Below are 26,787 nucleotides of genomic sequence, written 5' to 3'. Positions count from 1 at the left end.
GATGATTTCACAGAACACAAAGAAGTTTCTCAGAAAGCTTCTTTCCCTTTGTTATCGGAGGATATTTCCTTTGGCTGTATAGTCTTCAAAGGGATCCGAAATATCTGTTCTCAGATTCCACAGAAATAAGGCTAGCAAAGAGATCCACGAAATACAGATGTAACTCTGTGAGATGAATTAACAGAACACTAAGCATTTTCTCAGAAAGCTTCTTTCCAGATTTCATCTGAGGATATTTCCTTTTTCACCATAGCCCTCTATGAGCTTCCAAATATCACTTTGCCAATTCCACAAGAACTGTCTTAGCGAAAGGCTTCTTGAGAGGAAAGCTGTAACTCTGTGAGATAATTTCACAGAACTCAAAGAAGTTTCTCAGAAAGCTTCTATATCTTTGTTATCGGAGGATATTTCCTTTGGCCCTAGAGTCCTCAAAGAGATCCGAAATATCTGTTCTCAGATTCCACAGATATTAGGCTAGTAAAGAGATCCACGAAATACAGATGTAACTCTGTAAGATGAATTAACAGAACAATAAGCAGTTTCCCAGAAAGCTTCTTTCCAGATTTCATCTGAGGATATTTCCTTTTTCACCATAGCCCTCTAAGGGCTTCCCAATATCACTTTGCCAATTCCACAAGAACTGTCTTAGCGAAAGGCTTCTTCAGGGGAAAGCTGTAACTCTGTGAGGTGATTTCACAGAACACAAAGAAGTTTCTCAGAAAGCTTCTTTCTCTTTGATAACGGAGGATATTTCCTTTGGCCCTATAGTCTTCAAAGGGATCCGAAATATCTGTTCTCAGATTCCACAGAAATAAGGCTAGCAAAGGGATCCACGAAATACAGATGTAAGTCTGTGAGTGGAAGACACACATCACAGAACAGCTCCTCAGAAAGCTTCTCTCCAGATTTCATTTGAGGATATTACCTTTTTCACCATAGTCTTCAATGGGCTTCCAAAAATCACTTTGCCAATTCCACAAGAACTGTCTTAGCGAAAGGCTTCTTGAGGGGAAAGCTGTAACTATGTGAAATGATTTCAGAGTACACAAGGAAGTTTCTCAGAAAGCTTCTTTCTCTTTGTTATCGGAGGATATTTCCTTTGGCCCTATAGTCTTCAAAGTGATCAGAAATATCTGTTCTCAGATTCCACAGAAATAAGGCTAGCAAAGAGTTCCAAGAAGTACAGATGTAACTCTGTGAGATGAATAAACAGAACACTGAGCAGTTTCTCAGAAAGCTTCTCTCCAGATTTCATCTGAGGATATTTCCTGTTTCACCATAGCCCTCTATGGGCTTCCAAATATCACTTTGCCAATTCCACAAGAACTGTCTTAATGAAAGGCTTCTTGAAGGGAGAGCTGTAACTCTGTGAGATGATTTCACAGAAGACAAAGAAGTTTCTCAGAAAGCTTCTTTCTCTTTGTTATCGGAGGATATTTCCTTTGGCCCTATAGTCTTCAAAGGGATCCGAAATATCTGTTCTCTGATTACACGGAAATAAGGCTAGCAAGGAGATCAACGAAATACAGATGTAACTCTGTGAGTGGAAGTCACACATCACACAGCAGTTTCTCAGAAAGCTTCTTTCCAGATTACATCTGAGGATATATCCTTTTTCACCATAGCCCACTATGGGCTTCAAAATATCACTTTGCAAATTCCACAAGAACTGTCTTAGTGAAAGGCTTCTTGAAGGGAAAGCTGTAAGTCTGTGAGATGATTTCAGAGTACACAAAGAAGTTTCTCAGAAAGCTTCTTTCTCTTTGTTATCGGAGGATATTTCCTTTGGCCCTATAGTCTTCAAAGGGATCCGAAATATCTGTTCTCAGATTCCACAGAAAAAAGGCTAGCAAAGAATTCCACGAAATACAGATGTAACTCTGTGATGTGAATTAACAGAACACTAAGCAGTTTCTCAGAAAGCTTCTTTCCAGATTTCATCTTAGGATATTTCCTTTTTCACCATAGCCCTCTATGGTCCTCCCCATATCACTTTTCCAATTCCACAAGAACTGTCTTAGCGAAGGCTTCTTTAGGGGAAAGCTGTAACTCTGTGAGATGATTTCACAGAACACAAAGAAGTTTCTCAGAAAGCTTCTTTCTCTTTGTTATCGGAGGATATTTCCTCTGGCCCTATAGTCTTAAAAGGGAACCGAAATATCTGTTCTCAGATTTCACAGAAATAAGGCTAGCAAAGAGATCCACGAAATACAGATGTAACTCTGTGAGTGGAAGTCACACATAACAAAGCAGTTTCTGAGAAAGCTTCTTTCCAGATTTCATCTGAGGATATTTCCTTTTTCACCATAGCCCTCAAAGGGCTTCCAAATATCACTTTGCCAATTCCACAAGAACTGTCTTAGCGAAAGGCTTCTTGAGGGGAAAGCTGTAACTCTGTGAGATGATTTCACAGAACACAAAGAAGTTTCTCAGAAAGCTTCTTTCTCTTTGATATCGGAGGATATTTCCTTTGTCCGTATAGACTCAAAGGGATCCGAAATATCTGTTCTCAGATTCCACAGCAATAAGGCTAGCAAAGAGATCCACGAAATACAGATGTAACTCTGTGAGTGGAAGTCACACATCACAGAGCAGTTTCTCAGAAAGCTTCTTTCCTGATTTCATCTGAGGATATTTCCTTTTCCACCGTAGCCCTCTATGGGCTTCCAAATATCACTTTTCCAATTCCACAAGAACTGTCTTAGCGAAAGGCTTCTTGAGGGGAAAGCTGTAAGTCTGTGAGATGATTTCACAGAACACAAAGAAGTTTCTCAGATAGCTTGTTTCTATTTGTTATCGGAGGATATTTCCTTTGGCCCTATACTCTTCAAAGGGATCCGAAATATCTGTTATCAGATTCCACAGAAATAAAGTTAGCAAGGAAATCCACGAAATACAGATGTATCTCTCTGAGTGGAAATCACACATTACAGAGCAGTTTCTCAGAAAGCTTCTTTCCAGATTTCATCTGAGGATATTTCCTTTTTCACCATAGCCCTCTATGGGCTTCCAAATATCACTTTGCCAATTCCACAAGAACTTTCTTAGCGAAAGGCTTCTTGAGGGGAAAGGTGTAACTCTGTGAGATGATATCACAGAACAAAAAGCAGTTTCTCAGAAAGCTTCTTTCTCTTTGTTATCGGAGGATATTTCCTTTGGCCCTATGGACTTCAAGGGGATCCGAAATATCTGTTCTCAGATTCGACAGAAATAAGGCTAGCAAAGAGATCCACAAAATACAGATGTAACTCTGTGAGTGGAAGTCACACATCACAGAGCAGTTTCTCAGAAAGCTTCTTTCCTGATTTCATCTGAGGATATTTCCTTTTTCACCGTAGCCCTCAATGGGCTTCCAAATATCACTTTGCCAATTCCACAAGAACTGTCGTAGCGAAAGCCCTCTTGAGGGGAAAGCTGTACCTCTGTGAGATGATTTCACAGAACACAAAGAAGTTTCTCATAAATCTTCTTTCTCTTTGTTATCGGAGGATATTTCCCTTTCCCTATAGTCTTCAAAGGGATCCGAAATATCTGTTCTGATTCCACAGAAATTAGGCTAGTAAAGAGATCCACGAAATACAGATGTAACTCTGTAAGATGAATTAACAGAACAATAAGCAGTTTCTCAGAAATCTTCTTTCCAGATTTCATCTGAGGATATTTCCTTTTTCACCATAGCCCTCTATGGGCTTCCAAATATCACTTTGCCAATTCCACAAGAACTGTCTTAGCGAAAGGCATCTTCAGAGGAAAGCTGTAACTCTGTGAGATGATTTCACAGAACACAAAGAAGTTTCTCAGAAAGCTTCTTTCTCTTTGATAACGGAGGATATATCCTTTGGTCCTATAGTCTTCAAAGGGATCCGAAATATCTGTTCTCAGATTCCACAGAAATAAGGCTAGCAAAGAGATACACGAAATACAGATGTAACTCTGTGAGTGGAAGACACACATCACAGAACAGCTTCTCAGAAAGCTTCTCTCCAGATTTCAACTGAGGATATTTCCTTTTTCACCATAGTGCTCAGTGGGCTTCCAAAAATCACTTTGCCAATTCCACAAGAACTGTCTTAGCGAAAGGCTTCTTGAGGGGAAAGCTGTAACTATGTGAGATGATTTCACAGAACACAAAGAAGTTTCTCAGAAAGCTTCTTTCTCTTTGTTATCGGAGGATATTTCCTTTGGCCCTATAGTCTTCAAAGCGATCAGAAATATCTGTTCTCAGATTCCACAGAAATAAGGCTAGCAAAGAGTTCCACGAAGTACAGATGTAACTCTGTGAGATGAATTAACAGAACACTGAGCAGTTTCTCAGAACGCTTCTCTCCAGATTTCATCTGAGGATATTTCCTATTTCACCATAGCCCTCTATGGGCTTCAATTATCACTTTGCAATTCCACAAGAACTGTCTTAATGAAAGGCTTCTTGAAGGGAAAGCTGTAACTCTGTGAGATGATTTCACAGAACACAAAGAAGTTTCTCAGAAAGCGTCTTTCTCTTTGTTATCGGAGGATATTTCCTTTGGCCCTATAGACTTCAAAGGGATCCGAAATATCTGTTCTCTGATTACACGGAAATAAGGCTTGCATGGAGATCAACGAAATACAGATGTAACTCTGTGAGTGGACGTCACACATCACAGAGCAGTTTCTCAGAAAGCTTCTTTCCAGATTACATCTGAGAATATTTCCTTTTTCACCATAGCCCACTATGGGCTTCCAAATATCACTTTGCAAATTCCACAAGAACTGTCTTAGTGAAAGGCTTCTTGAGGGGAAAGCTGTAAATCTGTGTGATGATTTCACAGAACTCAAAGAACTTTCTCAGAAAACTTCTTTCTCTTTGTTATCGGAGGATATTTCCTTTGGCCCTATAATCTTCAAAGGGATCCGAAATATCTGTTCTCAGATTCCACAGAAATAAGGCTAGCAAAGAGATCCACGAAATACAGATATACCTCGGTGGGATGCATTAACAGAACACTAAGCAGTTTCTCAAAAACCTTCATTCCAGATTTCATCTGAGGATATTTCCTTTTTCACTATAGCCCTCAATGGGCTCCAAATATCACTTTTCCAATTCCACAAGAACTGTCTTAGCGAAAGGCTTTTTGAGGGGAAAGCTGTAACTCTGTGAGATTATTTCACAGAACTCAAGGAAGTTTCTCAGAAAGCTTCTTTCTCTTTGTTATCGGACGATATTTCCTTTGGCCCTATAGTCCTCCAAGAGATCCGAAATATCTGTTCTCAGATTCCACAGAAATTAGGCTAGTAAAAAGATCCACGAAATACAGATGTAACTCTGTAAGATGAATTAACAGAACAATAAGCAGTTTCTCAGAAAACTTCTTTCCAGATTTCATCTGAGGATATTTCCTTTTTCACCATAGCCCTCTATGGTCTTCCCAATATCACTTTGCCAATTCCACAAGAACTGTCGTAGCGAAAGGCTTCTTGAGGGGAAAGCTGTAACTATGTGAGATGATTTCACAGAACACAAAGAAGTTTCTCAGAAAGCTTCTTTCTCTTTGTTATCGGAGGTAATTTCCTTTGGCCGTATAGACTTCAAAGGGATCCGAAATATCTGTTCTCAGATTCCACAGCAATAAGGCTAGCAAAGAGATCCACGAAAAACAGATGTAACTCTGTGAGTGGAAGTCACACATCACAGAGCAGTTTCTCAGAAAGCTTCTTTCCTGATTTCATCTGATGATATTTCCTTTCCCACCGCAGCCCTCTATGGGCTTCCAAATATCACTTTTCCAATTCCACAAGAACTGTCTTAGCGAAAGGCTTCTTGAGGGGAAAGCTGTAACTCTGTGAGATGATTTCACAGAACACAAAGAAGTTTCTCAGAAAGCTTCTTTCTCTTTGTTATCGGAGGATATTTCCTTTGGCCGAATAGACTTCAAAGGGATCCGAAGTATCTGTTCTCAGATTCCACAGAAATAAGGCTAGCAAAGAGATCCACGAAATACAGATGTAACTCTGTGAGTGGAAGTCACACATCACCGAGCAGTTTCTCAGAAAGCTTCTTTCCAGATTTCATCTGTGAATATTTCCTATTTCACCATAGCCCTCTATGGGCTTCCACATATCACTTTGCCAATTCCACAAGAACTGTCTTAGCGAAAGGCTTCTTGAGGGGAAAGCTGTAACTCTGTGAGATGATTTCACAGAACACAAAGAAGTTTCTCAGAAAGCTTCTTTCTATTTGTTATCGGAGGATATTTCCTTAGGCCCTATAGTCTTCAAAGGGATCAGAAATATCTGTTCTCAAATTCCACAGAAATAAGGCTAGCAAAGAAATCCAGGAAATACGGATGTAACTCTCTGAGTGGAAATCACACATCACAGAGCAGTTTCTCAGAAAGCTTCTTTCCAGATTTCATCTGAGGATATTTCCTTTTTCACCATAGCCCTCTATGGGCTTCCAAATATCACTTTGCCAATTCCAGAAGAACTGTCTCAGCGAAAGGCATCTTGAGGGGAAAGCTGTAACTCTGTGAGATGATTTCACAGAAAAAAAAGCAGTTTCTCAGAAAGCTTCTTTCTCTTTGTTATCGGAGGATATTTCCTATGGCCCTATAGTCTTCAAAGGGATCCGAAATATCTGTTCTCAGATTCCTCAGAAATAAGGCTAGCAAAGAGATCCACGAAATACAGATGTACCCCTGTGAGATGAATTAACAGAACGCTAAGCAGTTTCTCAGAAAGCTGCTTTCCAGATTTCATGTGAGGATATTTCCTTTTTCACCATAGCCCTCTATGGGCTTCCAAATATCCCTTTGCCAATTCCACAAGAACTGTCTTAGCGAAAGGCATCTTCAGAGGAAAGCTGTAACTCTGTGAGATGATTTCACAGAACACAAAGAAGTTTCTCAAAAGCTTCTTTCTCTTTGATAACGGAGGATATTTCCTTTGGCCCTGTAATCTTCAAAGGGATCCGAAATATCTGTTCTCAGATTCCACACTAATAAGGCTAGCAAAGAGATCCACGAAATACAGATGTAACTCTGTGAGTGGAGGACACACATCACAGAACAGCTTCTCAGAAAGCTTCTCTCCAGATTTAATCTGAGGATATTTCCTTTTTCACCATAGTCCTCAATGGGCTTCCAAAAATCACTTTGCGAATTCCACAAGAACTGTATTAGCGAAAGGCTTCTTGAGGGGAAAGCTGTAACTATGTGAGATGATTTCAGAGTACACAAAGAAGTTTCTCAGAAAGCTTCTTTCTCTTTGTTATCGGAGGATATTTCCTTTGGCCCTATAGTCTTCAAAGTGATCAGAAATATCTGTTCTCAGATTCCACAGAAATAAGGCTAGCAAAGAGATCCACGAAATACAGATGTAACTCTGTGAAATGAATTAAGAGAACACTAAGCAGTTTCTCAGAAAGATTCTTTCCGGATTTCATCTGAGGATATTTCCCTTTTCACCCTAGCCATCTATGTTCTTCCAAATATCACTTTGCCAATAACACTAGAACTGTCTTAGCGAAAGGCTTCTTGAGGGGAAAGCTTTAACTCTGTGAGATGATTTCACAGAACACAAAGAAGTTTCTCAGAAAGATTCTTTCTTTTTGGTATCGGAGGCTGTTTCCTTTGGACCTATAATCTTCAAAGGGATCCGAAATATCTGTTGTCAGATTCCATAGAAATAAGGCTAGCAAAGAGATCCACGAAATACAGATGTAACTCTGTGTGTGGAAGTCACATATTGCAGAGCAGTTTCTCAGAAAGCTTCTTTCCAGATTTCATCTGAGGATATATCCTTTTTCACCGTTACCCTCTATGGGCTTCCAAATATCACTTTGCCAATTCCACAAGAACTGTCTTAGTGAAAGGCTTCTTGAGGGGAAAGCTTTAACTCTGTGAGATGATTTCACAGAACACAAAGAAGTTTCTCATAAAGCTTGTTTCTCTTTGTTACCGGAGGCTATTTCCTTTGGCCCTATAGTCTTCAAAGGGATCCGAAATATCTGTTATCAGATTCCACAGAAATAAGGCTAGCAAAGAGATCCACGATATACAGTTGTAACTCTGTTAGTGGAAGTCACACATCACAGAGTAGTTTCTCAGAAGGCTTCTTTCCAGATTTCACCTGAGGATATTTCCTTTTTCACCAGAGCCCTCTATGTGCTTCCAAATACCACTTTGCCAATTCCACAAGAACTGTCTTAGCGAAAGGCTTCTTGAGGGGAAAGCTGTAACTCTGTGAGATGATTTCACAGAACACAAAGAAGTTTCTAAGAAAGCTTCTTTCTCTTTGTTATCGGAGGATATTTCCATTGACCCTATTGTCTTCAAAGGGATCCGAAATATCTGTTCTCATATTCCTCAGAAATAAGGCTTGCAAAGAGATCCAGGAAACACAGATGTGACTCTATGAGATGAATTAACAGAACACTAAGCAGTTTCTTAGAAAGCTTCTTTCCAGATTTCAACTGAGGTTATTTCCTTTTTCACCATAGCCCTCTAGGGGTTCCAAATATCACTTTGCCAATTCCACAAAAACTGTCTTAAGGAAAGGCTTCTTGAGGGGAAAGCTGTAACTCTGTGAGATGATTTCACAGAACACAAAGAAGTCTCTCAGAAAGCTTCTTTCTCTTTGTTATCGGAGGATAATTCCTTTGGCCCTATAGTCTTCAAAGGGATCCGAAATATCTGTTCTCAGATTCCACAGAAATAAGGCTAGCAAAGAGATCCACGAAATACAGATGTAACTCTCGGAGTGGAAGTCACACATCACAGAGCCGTTTCTCAGAAAGCTTCTTTCCAGATTTCAGCTGAGGATATTTCCTTTTTCACCATAGCCCTCTATGGGCTTCCAAATATCACTTTGCCAATTCCACAATAAGTGTCTTAGCGAAAGGCTTCTTGAGGGGAAAGCTGTAACTCTGTGAGATGATTTCACAGAACACAAAGAAGATTCGCAGAAAGCTTCTTTCTCTTTGTTGTCGGTGGATATTTCCTTTGGCCCTATAGTCTTCAACGGGATCCGAAATATCTGTTCTCAGGTTCTACAGAAAAAAGGCTAGCAAAGAGATCCACGAAATACATATGTAACTCTGTGAGTGGAAGTCACACATCACAGAGCAGTTTCTCAGAAAGCTTCTTTCCAGATTTCATCTGAGGATATTTCCTTTTTCACCATAGCTCTCTAAGGGCTTCGAAATATCACTCTGCCAATTCCACAAGAACTGTCTTAGGGAAAGGCTTCTTGAGGGGAAAGCTGTAACTCTGTAAGATGAATTAACAGAACGCTAAGCAGTTTCTCAGAGAGTTTCTTTCCTGATTTCATCTGAGGATATTTCCTTTTTCACCATAGCCGTCTATGGGCTTCCAAATATCACTTTGCGAATTACACAAGAACTGTCTTAGCGAAAGGCTTCTTGAGGAGAAAGCTGTAACTCTGTGAGATGATTTCACAGAACACAAAGAAGTTTCTCAGAAAGCTTCTTTCTCTTTCGAATCGGAGGCTATTTCCTTTGGCCCGATAGTCTTCAAAGGGATCCGAAATATCTGTTCTCAGATTCCATAGAAATAAGGCTAGCAAAGAGATCCACGAAATACAGATGTAACTCTCTGAGTGGAAGTCACACATCACAGAGCAGTTTCACAGAAATCTTCTTTCCAGATTTCATCTGAGGATATTTCCTTTTTCACCATAGCCCTCTATGGACTTCCAAATATCACTTTGCCAATTCCACAAGAACTGTCTCAGCGAAAGGCTTCTTGAGGGGAAAGCTGTAACTCTGTGAGATGATTTCACAGAACACAAAGAAGTTTCTCAGAAAGCTTCTTTCTCTTTGTTGTCGGAGGATATTTCCTTTGGTCCTATGGAGTTCAAAGAGATCCGAAATATCTGTTCTCAGATTCTTCAGAAATAAGGCTAGAAAAGAGATACATGAAATACAGATGTAACTCTGTGAGATGTATTAACAGAACACTAAGCAGTTTCTCAGAAAGATTCATTCCAGATTTCATCTGAGGATATTTCCTTTTTCACCATAGCCCTCTATGGGCTTCCAAATATCACTTTGCCAATTCCACAAGAACTGTCATAGCGAAAGTCTTCTTGAGGGGAAAGCTGTAACTTTATGAGATGATTTCACAGAACACAAAGAAGTTTCTCAGAAAGCTTCTTTCTCCTTGTTATCGGAGGATATTTCCTTTGGCCCTATTGTCTTCAAAGGGATCCGAAATACCTGTTCTCAGATTCCACAGAAATAAGGCTTGCAAAGAGATCCAGGAAACACCGATGTAACTCTGTGAGATGAATTAACAGAACACTCAGCATTTTCTCAGAAAGCTTCTTTCCAGATTTCATCTGAGGATATTTCCTTTTTCACCATAGCCCTCTATGGGCTTCCAAATATCACTTTGCCAATTCCACAAGAACTGTCTTAGCGAAAGGCTTCTTGAGCGGAAAGTTGTAACTCTGTGAGATGATTTCACAGAACACAAAGAAGTTTCTCAGAAAGGTTCTTTCTCTTTGTTATCGGAGGATATTTCCTTTGGCCCTATAGTCTTCAAAGGGATCCGAAATATCTGTTATCAGATACCACAGAAATAAGGCTAGCAAATAGATCCAGGAAATACAGATGTAACTTTGTTAGATGAAATAATAGAACACTAAGTAGTTTCTCAGAAATCTCTTTCCAGATTTCATCTGAGGTTATTTCCTTTTTCGCCATAGCCCTCTAGGGGTTCCAAATATCACCTTGCCAATTCCACAAGAACTGTCTTAGCTAAAGGCTTCTTGAGGGGAAAGCTGTAACTCTGTGAGATGATTTCCCAGAACACAAAGAAGTTTCTCAGAAAGCTTCTTTCTCTTTGTTACCGGAGGATATTTCCTTTCCCCTATATTCTTCAAAGGGATCCGAAATATCTGTTCTGAGATTCCACAGAAATAAGGCTAGCAAAGAGATCCACGAAATACAGATGTAACTCTGTGAGTGTAAGTCACACATCACAGAGCAGTTTCTCAAAAAGCTTCTTTCCAGATTTCACCTAGGATATTTCCTTTTTCACCATAGCCCTCTATGGGCTTCCAAATATCACTTTGCCAATTCCACAAGAAGTGTCTTAGCGAAAGGCTTCTTGAGGGGAAAGCTGTAACTCTGTGAGATGATTTCACAGAACACAAAGAAGATTCGCAGAAAGCTTCTTTCTCTTTGTTATCGGAGGATATTTCCTTTAGCCCTAAAGTCTTCAGAGGGATTCGAAATATCAGTTCCCAGGTTCTACAGAAAAAAGGCTAGGAAAGAGATCCACGAAATACAGATGTAACACTGTGAGTGGAAGTCACACATCACAGAGCAGTTTCTCAGAAAGCTTCTTTCCAGATTTCATCTGAGGATATTTCCTTTTCACCATAGCCCTCTAAGAGCTTCCAAATATCACTCTGCCAATTCCACAAGAACTGTCTTAGGGAAAGGCTTCTTGAGGGGAAAGCTGTAACTCTGTGAGATGAATTGACAGAACGCTAAGCCGTTTCTCAGAAAGTTTCTTTCCAGATTTCATCTGAGGATATTTCCTTTTTCACCATAGCCCTCTAAGGGCTACCAAATATCACTCTGCCAATTCCACAAGAACTTTCTTAGGGATAGGCTTCTTGAGGGGAAAGCTGTAACTCTGTGAGATGAATTAACAGAAGGCTAAGCAGTTTCTCAGAGAGTTTCTTTCCAGATTTCATCTGAGGATATTTCCTTTTTCACCATAGCCCTCTATGGGCTTCCAAATATCACTTTGCGAATTCACAAGAACTGTCTTAGCGAAACGCTTCTTGAGGGGAAAGCTGTAACTCTGTGAGATGATTTCACAGAACACAAAGAAGTTTCTCAGAAAGCTTCTTTCTCTTTCGAATCGGAGGCTATTTCCTTTGGCCCTATAGCCTTCAAAGGGATCCTAAATATCTGTTCTCAGATTCCACAGAAATAAGGCTAGCAAAGAGAACCACGAAATACAGATGTAACTCTGTTAGGGAAGTCACACATCACAGAGCAGTTTCTCAGAAAGCTTCTTTCCAGATTTCATCTGAGGATATTTCCTTTTTCACCGTAGCCCTCTATGGGCTTCCAAATATCACTTTGCCAATTCCACAAGAACTGTCTTAGCGAAAGGCTTCCTGAGGGGAAAGGTGTAACTCTGTGAGATGATTTCACAGAACACAAAGAAGTTTCTTAGAAAGCTTCTTTCTCTTTGTCATCGGAGGTTATTTCTTTTGGCCCTATAGTCTTCAAAGGGATCCGAAATATCTGTTCTCATATTCCATAGAAATAAGGCTAGCAAAGAGATCCACGAAATACAGATGTAACTCTGTGAGATGAATTAACGGAACACTAAGCAGTTTCTCAGAAAACTTCTTTCCAGATTTCATCTGAGGATATTTCCTTTTTCACCATAGCCCTCTATGGGCTTCCAAATATCACTTTGCCAATTCCACAAGAACTGTCTCAGCGAAAGGTTTCTTGAAGGGAAAGCTGTAACTCGTGAGATGATTTCACAGAACACAAAGAAGTTTCTCAGAAAGATTTTTTCCCTTTGTTATCAGAGTATATTTCCTTTGGCCCGATAGTCTTCAAAGGGATCCGAAATATCTGTTCTCAGATTCCACAGAAATAAGGCTAGCAAAGAGATCCCCGAAATACCGATGTAACTCTGTGAGTGGAAGTCACTCATCACAGAGCAGTTTCTCAGAAAGCTTCTTTCCAGATTTCATCTGAGGATATTTCATTTTTCACCATAGCCCTCTATGGACTTCCAAATATCACTTTGCCAATTCCACAAGAACTGTCTTAGCGAAAGGCTTCTTGCGGGGAAAGCTGTAACTCTGTGAGATGATTTCACAAAACACAAGGAAGTTTCTCAGAAAGCTTCTTTCTCCTTGTTATCGGAGGATATTTCCTTTGGCCCTATTTTCTTCAAAGGGATCAGAAATACCTGTTCTCAGATTCCACAGAAATAAGGCTTGCAAAGAGATCCAGGAAACACAGATGTAACTCTGTTAGATGAATTAAGAGAACACTCAGCAGTTTCTCAGAAAGCTTCTTTCCAGATTTCATCTGAGGATATTTCCTTTTTCACCATAGCCCATATGGGCTTCCAAATATCACTTTGCCAATTCCACAAGAACTGTCTTAGCGAAAGGCTTCTTGAGGGGAAAGCTGTAACTCTATGAGATGATTTCACAGAACACAGAGAAGATTCGCAGAAAGCTTCTTTCTCTTTGTTATCGGGGATATTTCCTTTGGCCCTAAAGTCTTCAAAGGGATCCGAAATATCTGTTCTCAGATTCCACAGAAATAAGGCTAGCAAAGAGATCCACGAAATACAGATGTAACTCTCGGAGTGGAAGTCACACATTACAGAGCCGTTTCTCAAAAAGCTTCTTTCCAGATTTCAGCTGAGGATATTTCCTTTTTCACCATAGCCCTCTATGGGCTTCCAAATATCACTTTGCCAATTCCACAAGAAGTGTCTTAGCGAAAGGCTTCTTGAGGGGAAAGCTGTAACTCTGTGAGATGATTTCACAGAACACAAAGAAGATTCGCAGAAAGCTTCTTTCTCTTTGTTATCGGAGGATATTTCCTTTGGCCCTATAGTCTTCAACGGGATGCGAAATATCTGTTCTCAGTTTCTACAGAAAAAAGGCTAGCAAAGAGATCCACGAAATACATATGTAACTCTGTGAGAGGAAGTCACACATCACAGAGCAGTTTCTCAGAAAGCTTCTTTCCAGATTTCATCTGAGGATATTTCCTTTTTCACCATAGCTCTCTAAGGGCTTCGAAATATCACTCTGCCAATTCCACAAGAACTGTCTTAGGGAAAGGCTTCTTGAGGGGAAAGCTGTAACTCTGTAAGATGAATTAACAGAACGCTAAGCAGTTTCTCAGAGAGTTTCTTTCCTGATTTCATCTGAGGATATTTCCTTTTTCACCATTGCCCTCTATGGGCTTCCAAATATCACTTTGCGAATTACACAAGAACTGTCTTAGCGAAAGGCTTCTTGAGGAGAAAGCTGTAACTCTGTGAGATGATTTCACAGAACACAAAGAAGTTTCTCAGAAAGCTTCTTTCTCTTTCGAATCGGAGGCTATTTCCTTTGGCCCGATAGTCTTCAAAGGGATCCGAAATATGTGTTCTCAGATTCCACAGAAATAAGGCTAGCAAAGAGATCCACGAAATACAGATGTAACTCTCTGAGTGGAAGTCACACATCACAGAGCAGTTTCTCAGAAATCTTCTTTCCAGATTTCATCTGAGGATATTTCCTTTTTCACCATAGCCCTCTATGGACTTCCAAATATCACTTTGCCAATTCCACAAGAACTGTCTTAGCGAAAGGCTTCTTGAGGGGAAAGCTGTAACTCTGTGAGATGATTTCACAGAACACAAAGAAGTTTCTTAGAAAGCTTCTTTCTCCTTGTTATCGGAGGATATTTCCTTTGGCCCTATTGTCTTCAAAGGGATCCGAAATACCTCTTCTCAGATTCCACAGAAATAAGGCTTGCAAAGAGATCCAGGAAACACCGATGTAACTCTGTGAGATGAATTAACAGAACACTCAGCATTTTCTCAGAAAGCTTCTTTCCAGATTTCATCTGAGGATATTTCCTTTTTCACCATAGCCCTCTATGGGCTTCCAAATATCACTTTGCCAATTCCACAAGAACTGTCTTAGCGAAAGGCTTCTTGAGCGGAAAGTTGTAACTCTGTGAGATGATTTCACAGAACACAAAGAAGTTTCTCAGAAAGGTTCTTTCTCTTTGTTATCGGAGGATATTTCCTTTGGCCCTATAGTCTTCAAAGGGATCCGAAATATCTGTTCTCAGATTCCACAGAAACAAGGCTAGCAAAGAGATCCACGAAATACAGATGTAACTCTGTTAGTGGAAGTCACACATCACAGAGCAGTTTCTCAGAAAGCTTCTTTCCAGATTTCATCTGAGGATATTTCCTTTTTCACCAGAGCCCTCTATGGGCTTCCAAATATCGCTTTGCCAATTCCACAAGAACTGTCTTAGCGAAAGGCTTCTTGAGGGGAAAGCTGTAACTCTTTGAGATGATTTCACGGAACACAAAAAGTTTCTCAGAAAGCTTCTTTCTCTTTGTTATCGGAGGATATTTCCTTTGGCCCTATAATCTTCAAAGGGTTCTGAAATATCTGTTATCAGATACCACAGAAATAACGCTAGCAAATAGATCCAGGAAATACAGATGTAACTTTGTTAGATGAAATAATAGAACACTAAGTAGTTTCTCAGAAATCTCTTTCCAGATTTCATCTGAGGTTATTTCCTTTTTCGCCATAGCCCTCTAGGGGTTCCAAATATCACTTTGCCAATTCCACAAGAACTGTCTTAGCGAAAGGCTTCTTGAGGGGAAAGCTGTAACTCTTTGAGATGATTTCACAGAACACAAAGAAGTTTCTCAGAAAGCTTCTTTCTCCTTGTTATCGGAGGATATTTCCTTTGGCCCTATTTTCTTCAAAGGGATCAGAAATACCTGTTCTCAGATTCCACAGAAATAAGGCTTGCAAAGAGATCCAGGAAACACAGATGTAACTCTGTTAGATGAATTAAGAGAACACTCAGCAGTTTCTCAGAAAGCTTCTTTCCAGATTTCATCTGAGGATATTTCCTTTTTCACCATAGCCCATATGGGCTTCCAAATATCACTTTGCCAATTCCACAAGAAGTGTCTTAGCGAAAGGCTTCTTGAGGGGAAAGCTGTAACTCTATGAGATGATTTCACAGAACACAGAGAAGATTCGCAGAAAGCTTCTTTCTCTTTGTTATCGGAGGATATTTCCTTTGGCCCTAAAGTCTTCAGAGGGATTCGAAATATCAGTTCTCAGGTTCTACAGAAAAAAGGCTAGCAAAGAGATCCACGAAATACATATGTATCTCTGCAAGTGGAAGTCACACATCACAGAGCAGTTTCTCAGAAAGCTTCTTTCCAGATTTCATCTGAGGATATTTCCTTTTTCACCATAGCCCTCTAAGGGCTTCCAAATATCACTCTGCCAATTCCACAAGAACTGTTTTAAGGAAAGGCTTCTTGAGGGGAAAGCTGTAACTCTGTGAGATGAATTAACAGAACGCTAAGCAGTTTCTCAGAAAGTTTCTTTCCAGATTTCATCTGAGGATATTTCCTTTTTCACCATAGCCCTCTATGGGCTTCCAAATATCACTTTGCCAATTCCTCAAGAGCTGTCTTAGCGAAAGGCCTCTTGAGGGGAAAGCTGTAACTCTGTGAGGTGACTTCACGGAACACAAAGAAGTTTCTCAGAAAGCTTCTTTTTCTTTGTTATCGGAGGATATTTCCTTTGGCCCTATACTCTTCAAAGGGATCCGAAATATCTGTTCTCAGATTCCACGGAAATAAGGCTAGCAAAGAGATCCACGAAGTACAGATGTAACTCTGTGAGTGGAAGTCACACATCAAAGAGCAGTTTCTCAGAAAGCTTCTTTCCTGACTTCATCTGAGGTTATTTCCTTTTTCACCGTAGCCCTCTATGGGCTTCCAAATATCACTTTGCCAATTCCACAAGAACTGTCTTAGCGAAAGGCTTCTTGCGGGGAAAGCTGTAACTCTGTGAGATGATTTCACAAAACACAAAGAAGTTTCTCAGATAGCTTCTTTCTCTTTGTTGTCGGAGGATATTTCTTTGGCCCTATAATCTTCAAAGGGATCCGAAATATCTGTTCTCAGATTCCACAGAAATAAGGCTAGCAAAGAGATCCACGAAATACAGATGCAACTCTGTGAGATGAATTAACAGGACACTAAGCAGTTTCTCAGTAAGCTTCTTTCGAGATTTCATCTGGGGATATTTCCTTTTTTACCCTGGCCCTCTATGGGCTTCCAAATATCACTTTTCCAATTCCACAAGAACGGTCTTAGTGAAAGGCTTCTTGAGGAGAAAGCTTTACCTCTGTGAGATGACTGCACAGAACACAAAGAAGGTTCTCAGAAAGCTTCTTTCTCTTTGGTATCGGAGGCTATTTCCTTTGGCCCTATAGTCTTCAAAGGGATCATAAATATCTCTTCCCAGATTCCACAGAAATAAGGCTAGCAAAGAGTTCCACGAAATACAGATGTAACTCTGTGAGTGGAAGTCACACATCACAGAGTATTTCCTAAGAAAGCTTCTTTCCGGATTTCTTCTGAGGATATTTCCTTTTTCACCATAGCCCTCTATGGGCTTCGAAATATCACTTTGCCAATTCCACAAGAACTGTCTTAGCGAAAGGCTTTTGAGGGGAAAGGTGTAACTCTGTGAGATGATTTCACAGAACACAAAGAAGTTTCTCAGAAAGCTTGTTTTTCTGTGTTATCGGAGGATATTTCCTTTGGCCCTATAGTCTTCAAAGGGATCCGAAATATCTGTTCTCAGATACCACAGAAATAAGGCTAGCAAAGATCCAGGAAATACAGATGTAACTCTGTGAGATGAATTAACAGGACACTAATCAGTTTCTCAGAGAACTTCTTTCCAGATTTCATCTGAGGATATTTCCTTTTTCACCATAGCCCCCTATGGGCTTCCAAATATCACTTTGCCAATTCCACAAGAACTGTCTTAGCGAAATGCTTCTTGACGGGAAAGCTGTAACTCTGTGAGATGATTTCACAGAACACAAAGAAGTTTCTCAGAAAGGTTCTTTCTCTTTGGTATCGAAGGCTATTTCCTTTGGCCCCATAGTCTTCAAAGGGATCCGAAATATCTGTTCTCAGATTCCACAGAAAAAACGCTAGCAAACAGATCCACGAAATACAGATGTAACTCTGTTAGTGGAAGTCACAAATCACAGAGCAGTTTCTCAGAAAGCTTCTTTCCAGATTTCATCTGAGGATATTTCCTTTTGAACCAAAGCCCTCTATGGGCTTCCAAATATCACTTTGCCAATTCCACAAGAACTGTCTTAGCGAAAGGCTTCTTGAGGTGAAAGCTGTAACTCTGTGAGATGATTTCACAGAACACAAAGAAGTTTCTCAGAAAGCTTCTTTCTCTTTGTTATCGGAGGATATTTCCTTTGGCCCTATAGTCTTCAAAGGGATCCTAAATATCTGTTCTCAGATTCCACAGAAATAGGGCTTGCAAAGAGATCCAGGAAATACAGATGTAACTCTGTGAGATGAATTCACAGAACACTAAGCAGTTTCTCAAAAAGCTTCTTTCCAGGTTTCATCAGAGGATATTTCCTTTTTCACCGTAGCCCTTTATGGGCTTCCAAATATCACTTTGCCAATTCCACAAAAACTGTCTTAGCGAAAGGCTTCTTGAGGGGAAAGCTGTAACTCTGAGATGATTTCACAGAACACAAAGAAGTTTCTCAGAAAGCTTCTTTCTCTTTGTTATCTTAGGATATTTCCTTTGGCCCTATAGTCTTCAAAGGGATCCGAAATATCAGTTCTCAGATTCCACAGAAATAAGGCTAGCAAAGAGATCCACGAAATATAGATGTAACTCTTTGAGTGGAAGTCACACATCACAGAGCAGTTTCTCAGAAAGCTTCTTTCCAATTTTCATCTGAGGATATTTCCTTTTTCACCATAGCCCTCCACGGGCTTCCAAATATCAGTTTGCCAATTACACAAGAACTGTCTTAGTGAAAGGCTTATTTAGGGTAAAGCTGTAACTCTGTGAGATGATTTCACAGAACACAAAGAAGTTTCTCAGAAAGCTTCTTTCTCTTTGTTATTCGAGGATATTTCCTTTGGCCCTATAGTCCTCAAAGGGATCCGAAATATCTGTTCTCAGATTCCACAGAAATAAGACTAGCAAAGAGATCCACGAAATACAGATGAAATTTTGTGATATGAATTAACAGAACACTATGCAGTTTTTCAGAAAGCTTTTTTCCAGATTTCATCTGAGGATATTTCCTTTTTCACCATAGCCCTCTATGGGCTTTCAAATATCACTTTGCCAATTCCACAAGAACTGTCTTACGAAAGGCTTCTTGAGGGGTAAGCTGTAACTCTGTGAGATGATTTCACAGAACACAAAGAAGTTTCTCAGAAAGATTCTTTCTCTTTGTTATCGGAGGATATTTCCTTTGGCCCTATAGTCTTCAAAGGGATCCGAAATATCTGTTCTCAGATTCCACAAAAATATGGCCAGCTAAGGGATCCACGAAATACTGATGTAACTCTGTGAGTGGAAGTCACACAACACAGAGCAGTGTCTCATAAAACTTCTTTCCAGATTTCATCTGAGGATATTTCCTTTTTGACCATAGCCCTCTATGCTCTTCCAAATAACACTTTGCCAATTCCACAAGAACTGTCTTAGCGAAAGGCTTCTTGAGGGGAAAGCTGTAACTCTGTGAGATGATTTCACAGAACACAAAGAAGTTTCTCAGAAAGCTTCTTTCTCTTTGTTATCGGAGGATATTTCCTTTGGCCCTATAGTCTTCAAAGGGATCCGAAATATCTGTTCTCAGATTCCACAGAAATAAGGCTAGCAAAGAGATTCAGGAAATAGAGATGTAACTCTGCGAGTGGAAGTCACACATCACAGAGCAGTTTCTCAGAAAGCTTCTTTCCTGATTTCATCTGAGGATATTTCCTTTTTCACCATGTCCCTCTATGCGCTTCCAAATATCACTTTGCCAATTCCACAAGAACTGTCTTAGCAAAAGGCTTCTTGACTGGAAAGCTGTAACTGTGTGAGATGATTTCACAGAACACAAAGAAGATTATCAGAAAGCTTCTTTCTCTTTGTTATCGGAGGATATTTCCTTTGGCCGTATAGTCTTCAAAGGGATCTGAAATATCTGTTCTCAGATTCCACGGAAATAAGGCTAGCAAAGAGATCCACGAAATACAGATGTAACTCTGTGAGATGAATTAACAGAACACTAAGCCTTTTCTCAGAAAGCTTCTTTCCAGATTTCATCTGAGGATATTTCCTTTATCACCATAGCCCTCTATGGGCTTCCAAATATCACTTTGCCAATTCCACAAGAACTGTCTTAGCGAAAGGCTTCTTGAAGGGAAAGCTGTAACTCTGTGAGATGATTTCGCAGAACACAAAGAAGTTTCTCAGAAAGCTTCTTTCTCTTTTTTATCGGAGGATATTTCCTTGGCCCTAGAGTCTTTAAAGGGATCCGAAATATCTGTTCTCAGATTCCACAGAAATAAGGCTAGCAAAGAGATCCACGAAATACAGATGTAACTCTGTGAGTGGAAATCACACATCACAGAGCAGTATCTCAGAAAGCTTCTTTCCAGATTTCACCTGAGGATATTTCCTTTTTCACCATAGCCCTCTATGGGTTTCCAAATATCACTTTTCCATTTCCACAAGAACTGTCTTAGCGAAGGGCTTCTTGAGGGGAAAGCTGTAACTCTGTGAGATGATTTCTCAGAACACAAAGAAGTTTCTCAGAAAGCTTCTTTCTCTTTGTTATCGGAATATATTTCTTTTGCCCTATAATCTTCAAAGGGATCTGAAATATCTGTTCTCAGATTCCTCAGAAATAAGGTAGCAAAGAGATCCAGGAAATACAGATGTAACTCCGTGAGATGAATTAACAGAACACTAAGCAGTTCTTCAGAAAGCTTCTTTCCAGATTTCATCTGAGGATATTTCCTTTTTCAAATAGCCCTCTATGGGCTTCCCTATATCACTTAGCAAATTCCAAAAGAACTGTCTAAGCGACAGACTTCTTGAAGGCAAAGCGGTAACTCCGTCAGATGATTTCACAGAGCACAAAGAATTTTCTCAGAAAGATTCTTTCTCTTTGTTATCGGAGGATATTTCCTTTTTCCCTATAGTCTGCAAAGGGATCCGAAATATCTCTTCTTAGATTCCACAGAAATAAGGCTAGCAAAGAGATCCACGAAATACAGATGTAACTCTGTGAGTGGAAGTCCAACATCACAAAGCAATTTCCCAGAAAGCTTCTTTCAGTTTTTCTTTGAGGATACTTTTTCACCGTAGCCCTCTATGGGCTTCCAAATATCACTTTGTGGCTTCCACAAGAACAGGCTTAGCGAGTGGCCTCTTGAGGGGAAAGTTGTAACTCTGTGAGATGAATTAACAGAACACTAAGCAGTTTCTCAGAAAGTTTCTTTCCACACTTCATCTGAGGATGTTTCCTTTTTCAACATAGCCCTCTATGGGCTTAACTATATCTCTTTGCAAATTCCACAAGAACTGTCTTATCGAATGGCTTCTTGAGGGGAACGCTGTAACTCTTTGAGATGATTTCACGGAACAGAAAGAAGTTTCTCAGAAAGCTTCTTTCTCTTCGTTATCGGATGATATTTCCTTTTTCGCTGAAGTCTGCAAAGGGATCAGAAATATCGGTTTCAGATTCCACAGAAATAAGGCTAGCAAAGAGATCCAAGAAATACAGATGTAACTCTGTGAGTGGAAGTCACACATCACAAAGCAGTTTCTCAGAAAGCTACTTTCCAGTTTTTCTCTGGGGATATTTTCATTTTCACCATAGCCCTCTATGGGCTTCCAAATATCACTTTGCGGCTTCCAAAAGAACAGGCTTAGCGAGCGGCCTCTTGAAGGGAAAGCTGTAACCCTGTGAGATGAGTTAACAGAAAACTAAGCAGTTTCTCAGAAGGCTTCTTTCCAGGTTTCATCTGAGGATATTTCCTTTTTCATCATAGCCCTCTATGGGCTTCCATATATCACTTTGCAAATTCCACAAGAACTGTCTTAGCGAAAGGCTTCTTGAGGGGTAAGCTGTAACTCTGTGAGATGATTTCACGGAACACAAAGAAGTTTCGCAGAAATCTTCTTTCTCTTTGTTATCGGAGGATATTTCCTTTTTCCCTATAGTCTGCAAAGGGATCGGAAATATCTGTTCTCAGATTCCACAGAAATAAGGCTAGCAAAGAGATCTACGAAATACAGATGTAACTCTGTGAGTGGAAGTCTCACATCACAAAACAGTTTGTCAGAAAGCTTCTTTCCAGTTTTTCTCTGAGGATATTTTCTTTTTGACCGTAGCCTTCTATGGGCTTCCAAATATCACTTTGCGACGTCCACAAGAACAGGCTTAGCGAGCGGCCTCTTGAGGGGAAAGCTGTAACTATGTGAGGTGAATTAACAGAACACTAAGCAGTTTCTCAGAAAGCTTCTTTCGAGATTTCAACTGAGGATGTTCCCTCTTTCTCCGTAGCCCTCTATGGGCATCAAAATATCACTTTGCAAATTCCACTTAACAGGCTTAGCAAAAGGCTATTTGAGGGGAAAGCTGTAAGTCTGTGAGATGATTTAACAGAACACAAAGAATTTTCTCATAAAGCTTCTTTCTCTTTGTTTTCGGAGGATATTTCCTTTGGCCCTACAGTCTTCAAAGGGATCCGAAATATCTGTTCTCAGATTCCACAGCAATAAGGCTAGCAAACATATCCACGAAATACAGATGTAACTCTCTGAATGGAAGTCACACATCACAAAGTAGTTTCTCAGAAAGCTTCCTTCCAGTTGTTCTCTGAGGATAATTTCTTTTTACCGTAGCCCTCTAAGGGCTTCCAAATAGCACTTTGCAAATTCCACAAGAACAGGCTTAGCGAATGGCTTCTTGAGGGGCAAGCGGTATCTCTGTGAGATGAATTAACAGAACACTAAGCAGTTTTTCAGAAAGCTTCTTTACAGATTTCATCTGAGGATATTTCCTTTATCACCATAGCCCTCTATGGGCTTCCAAATATCACTTTGCGGCTTCCAAAAGAACAGGCTTAGCGAGCGGCCTCTTGAAGGGAAAGCTGTAACCCTGTGAGATGAGTTAACAGAACACTAAGCAGTGTCTCAGAAGGCTTCTTTCCAGGTTTCATCTGAGGATATTTCCTTTTTCATCATAGCCCTCTATGGGCTTCCATATATCACTTTGCAAATTCCACAAGAACTGTCTTAGCGAAAGGCTTCTTGAGGGGTAAGCTGTAACTGTGTGAGATGATTTCACAGAACACAAAGAAATTTCGCAGAAATCTTCTTTCTCTTTGTTATCGGAGGATATTTCCTTTTTCCCTATAGTCTGCAAAGGGATCGGAAATATCTGTTCTCAGATTCCACAGAAATAAGGCTAGCAAAGAGATCCACGAAATACAGATGTAACTCTGTGAGTGGAAGTCTCACATCACAAAACAGTTTCTCAGAAAGCTTCTTTCCAGTTTTTCTCTGAGGATATTTTCTTTTTGACCGTAGCCTTCTATGGGCTTGCAAATATCACTTTGCGACGTCCACAAGAACAGGCTTAGCGAGCGGCCTCTTGAGGGGAAAGCTGTAACTCTGTGAGATGAATTAACAGAACACTAAGCAGTTTCTCAGAAAGCTTCTTTCCAGATTTCATCTGAGGATATTTCCTTTTTCACCATAGACCTCTATGGGCTTCCAAATATCACTTTGCAAATTCCACAAGAACTGTCTTAGCGAACGCCTTCTTAACGGGAAAGCTGTAACTCTGTGAGATGATTTCACAGAACACAAAGAAGTTTCTCAGAGAGCTTCTTTCTCTTTGTTATCGGAGGATATTTCCTTAGGCCCTATATCCTTCAAAGGGATCCGAAATATCTGTTCTCAGGTTCCACAGAAATAAGGCTAGCAAAGAGATCCACGAAATACAGATGTAACTCTGTGAGATGAATTAACAGAACACTAAGCAGTTTCTCAGAAAGCTTCTTTCCTGATTTCATCTGAGGATATTTCCTTTTTCACTATAGCCCTCTATGGGCTTCCAAATATCACTTTGCCAATTCCACAAGAACTGTCTTAGCGAAAGGCTTCTTGAGGGGAAAGCTGTAACTCTGTGAGATGATTTCACAGAACACAAAGAAGTTTCTCAGAAAGCTTCTTTCTCTTTGTTATCGGAGGATATTTCCTTTGGCCCTATAATCTTCAAAGGGATCCGAAATAGCTGTTCTTAGATTCCACAGAAATCAGGCTAGCAAAGAGATCCACGAAATAGAGATGTAACTCTGTGAGATGAATTAATAGAACACTATAACTCTCACAGAGTTACATCTGTATTTCGTGGATCTCATTGCTAGCCTTATTTCTGTGGAATGTGAGAACAGATATTTCAGATCCCTTTGAAGACTTAGGGCCAAAGGTAATATCCTCTGAAAACAAAGAGAAAGAAGCTTTCTGAGAAACTTCTTTGTGTTCTGTGAAATCATCTCACAGAGTTACAGCTTTCCCCTCAAGAAGCCTTTCGCTAAGACAGTTCTTGTGGAATTTCCAAAGTGATATTTGCATGTCCTTAGAGGGCTATGGTGAAAAAGGAAATATCCTCAGATGAAATCTGGAAGGAAGCTTTCTGAGAAACTGCTTAGTGTTCTGTTAACTCATCTCACAGACTTACACCTTTCCCCTCAAGAGGCCGCTCGCTAAGCCTGTTCTTGTGGACGTCGCAAAGTGATATTTGGAAGCCTATAGAGGGCCACGGTGAAAAAGAAAATATCCTAAAAGAGAAACTGGAAAGAAGCTTTCTGAGAAACTGCTTTGTCATGTGTGACTTCCACTCAGAGAGTTACATCTGTATTTCGTGGATACCTTTGCTAGCTTTTTTCCTGTGGAATCTGAGAACAGATATTTCGGATCCCTTTGAAGACAATAGGGCCAAAGGAAATATCCTCCGATAACAAAGAGAAAGAAGCTTTCTGAGAAACTTCATTGTCTTCTGTGAAATCATCTCACAGAGTTACAGCTTTCCCCTCAAGAAGCCTTTCGCTAAGACAGTTCTTGTGGAATTTGCAAAGTGATATTTGCATGTCCTTAGAGGGCTATGGTGAAAAAGGAAATATCCTCAGATGAAATCTGGAAGTAAGCTTTCTGAGAAACTGCTTAGTGTTCTGTTAACTCATCTCACAGACTTACACCTTTCCCCTGAAGAGGCCGCTCGCTAAGCCTGTTCTTGTGGACGTCGCAAAGTGATATTTGGAAGCCTATAGAGGGCCACGGTGAAAAAGAAAATATTCTAAAAGAGAAACTGGAAAGAAGCTTTCTGAGAAACTGCTTTGTCATGTGTGACTTCCACTCACAGAGTTACATCTGTATTTCGTGGATCTATTTGCTGTCCTTATTTCTGTGCAATCTGAGAACAGATATTTCGGATCCCTTTGAACACTATAGGGCCAAAGGAAATATCCTCCGAAAACAAAGAGAAAGAAGTTTTCTGAGAAACTTCTTTGTGTTCTGTGAAATCATCTCACAGAGTTACAGCTTTCACCTAAAGAAGCCTTTCTCTAAGACAGTTCTTGTGGAATTGGCAAAGTGATATTTGGAAGCCCATAGAGGGTGTGATGAAAAAGAAAATATCCTCAGATGAAATCTGGAAAGAAGCTTTCTGAGAAACTGCTTAGTGTTCTGTTAATTCATCTCACAGAGTTACAGCTTTCCCCTCAAGAGCCCGCTCGCTAAGCCTGTTCTTGTGGAAGACGCAAAGTGATATTTGGAAGCCCATAGAGGGCTATGGTGAAAAAGGAAATATACTCTGAGAAAAACTGGAAAGAAGCTTTCTGAGAAACTCCTTTGGATACGTGACTGCCACTCACAGAGTTACATCTGTATTTCGTGGATCTCCTCGCTAGCTTTATTTCTCTGGAATCTTAGAACAGATATTTCTGATCCCTTTGAAGACTATAGGGCCAAAGGAAATATCCTCCGATAACAAAGAGAAAGAAGCTTTTTGAGAAACTTCTTTGTGTTCTGTGAAATCATCTCACGGAGTTACAGCTTTCCCCTGATGAAGCCTATCGCTAAGACAGTTCTCGTGGAATTTGCAAAGTGATATTTTTAAGCCCATAGAGGGGTATGGTGAAAAAGACATATCCTCAGATGACATCTGGAAAGATGCTTTCTGAGAAACTGCTTAGTGTTCTGTTAATTCATCTCACAGAGTTTCAGCTTTTCCCTCAAGAAGCCCTCGCTAAGCCTGTTCTTGTGGAATTCGCAAAAGTGATATTTGGAAGCCCATAGATGGCTATGGTGAAAAAGAAAATATCCTCAGAGAAAAAAGGGAAAGAAGCTTTCTGAGAAACTACTTTGTGATGTGTGACTTCCACACACAGAGTTACATCTGTATTTCGTGGATCTCTTTGCTAGCCTTATTTCTGTGGAATCTGAGTACAGATATTTGGGATCCCTTTGAAGACTATAGGGCCAAAGGAAATATCCTCCCATAACAAAGAGAAAGAAGGTTTCTGAGAAACTTCTTTGTGTTCTGTGAAATCACCTCACTGAGTTACAGCTCTCCCCTCAAGAAGCCTTTCCCTAAGACAGTTCTTGTGGAATATGCAAACTGATATTTGGAAGCACCTAGAGGGCTATTGTGAAAAAGGAAATATCCTCAGATGAAATCTGGAAAGAAGCTTTCTGAAAAACTGCTTAGTGTTTTGTTAATTCATCTCACAGAGTTACAGCTTTGCCATCAAGAAGCGGCTCGCTACGCCTGTTCTTGTGGAATTCGCAAAGTGATGTTTGGCAGCCCATAGAGGGCTATGGTGAGAAGGAAATTATAATCAGAGAAAAATTGGAAAGAAGCTTTCTGAGAAACTGCTTTGTGATGTTTGACTTCCACTCACAGAGTTACTTCTGTATTTCGTGGATATCTTTGCTAGCCTTATTCCTGTGGAATCTGAGAACAGGTATTTCGGATCCCTTTGAAGACTGTAGGGCCAAAGGAAATATCCTCCCATAAGAAAGAGAAAGAAGCTTTCTGAGAAACTTCTTTGTGTTCTGTGAAATCGTCTCACAGAGTTACAGCTTTCCCCTCAAGAAGCCTTTCACTAAGACAAT

The sequence above is a fragment of the Macaca fascicularis genome, chromosome 19 (genome assembly GCF_037993035.2).
Source record: "Macaca fascicularis isolate 582-1 chromosome 19, T2T-MFA8v1.1".
NCBI classification, from domain to species: Eukaryota; Metazoa; Chordata; class Mammalia; order Primates; family Cercopithecidae; genus Macaca; species Macaca fascicularis.
The sequence above is the reverse complement of the archived record's forward strand: the minus strand, read 5'-3'. Positions refer to the sequence as shown.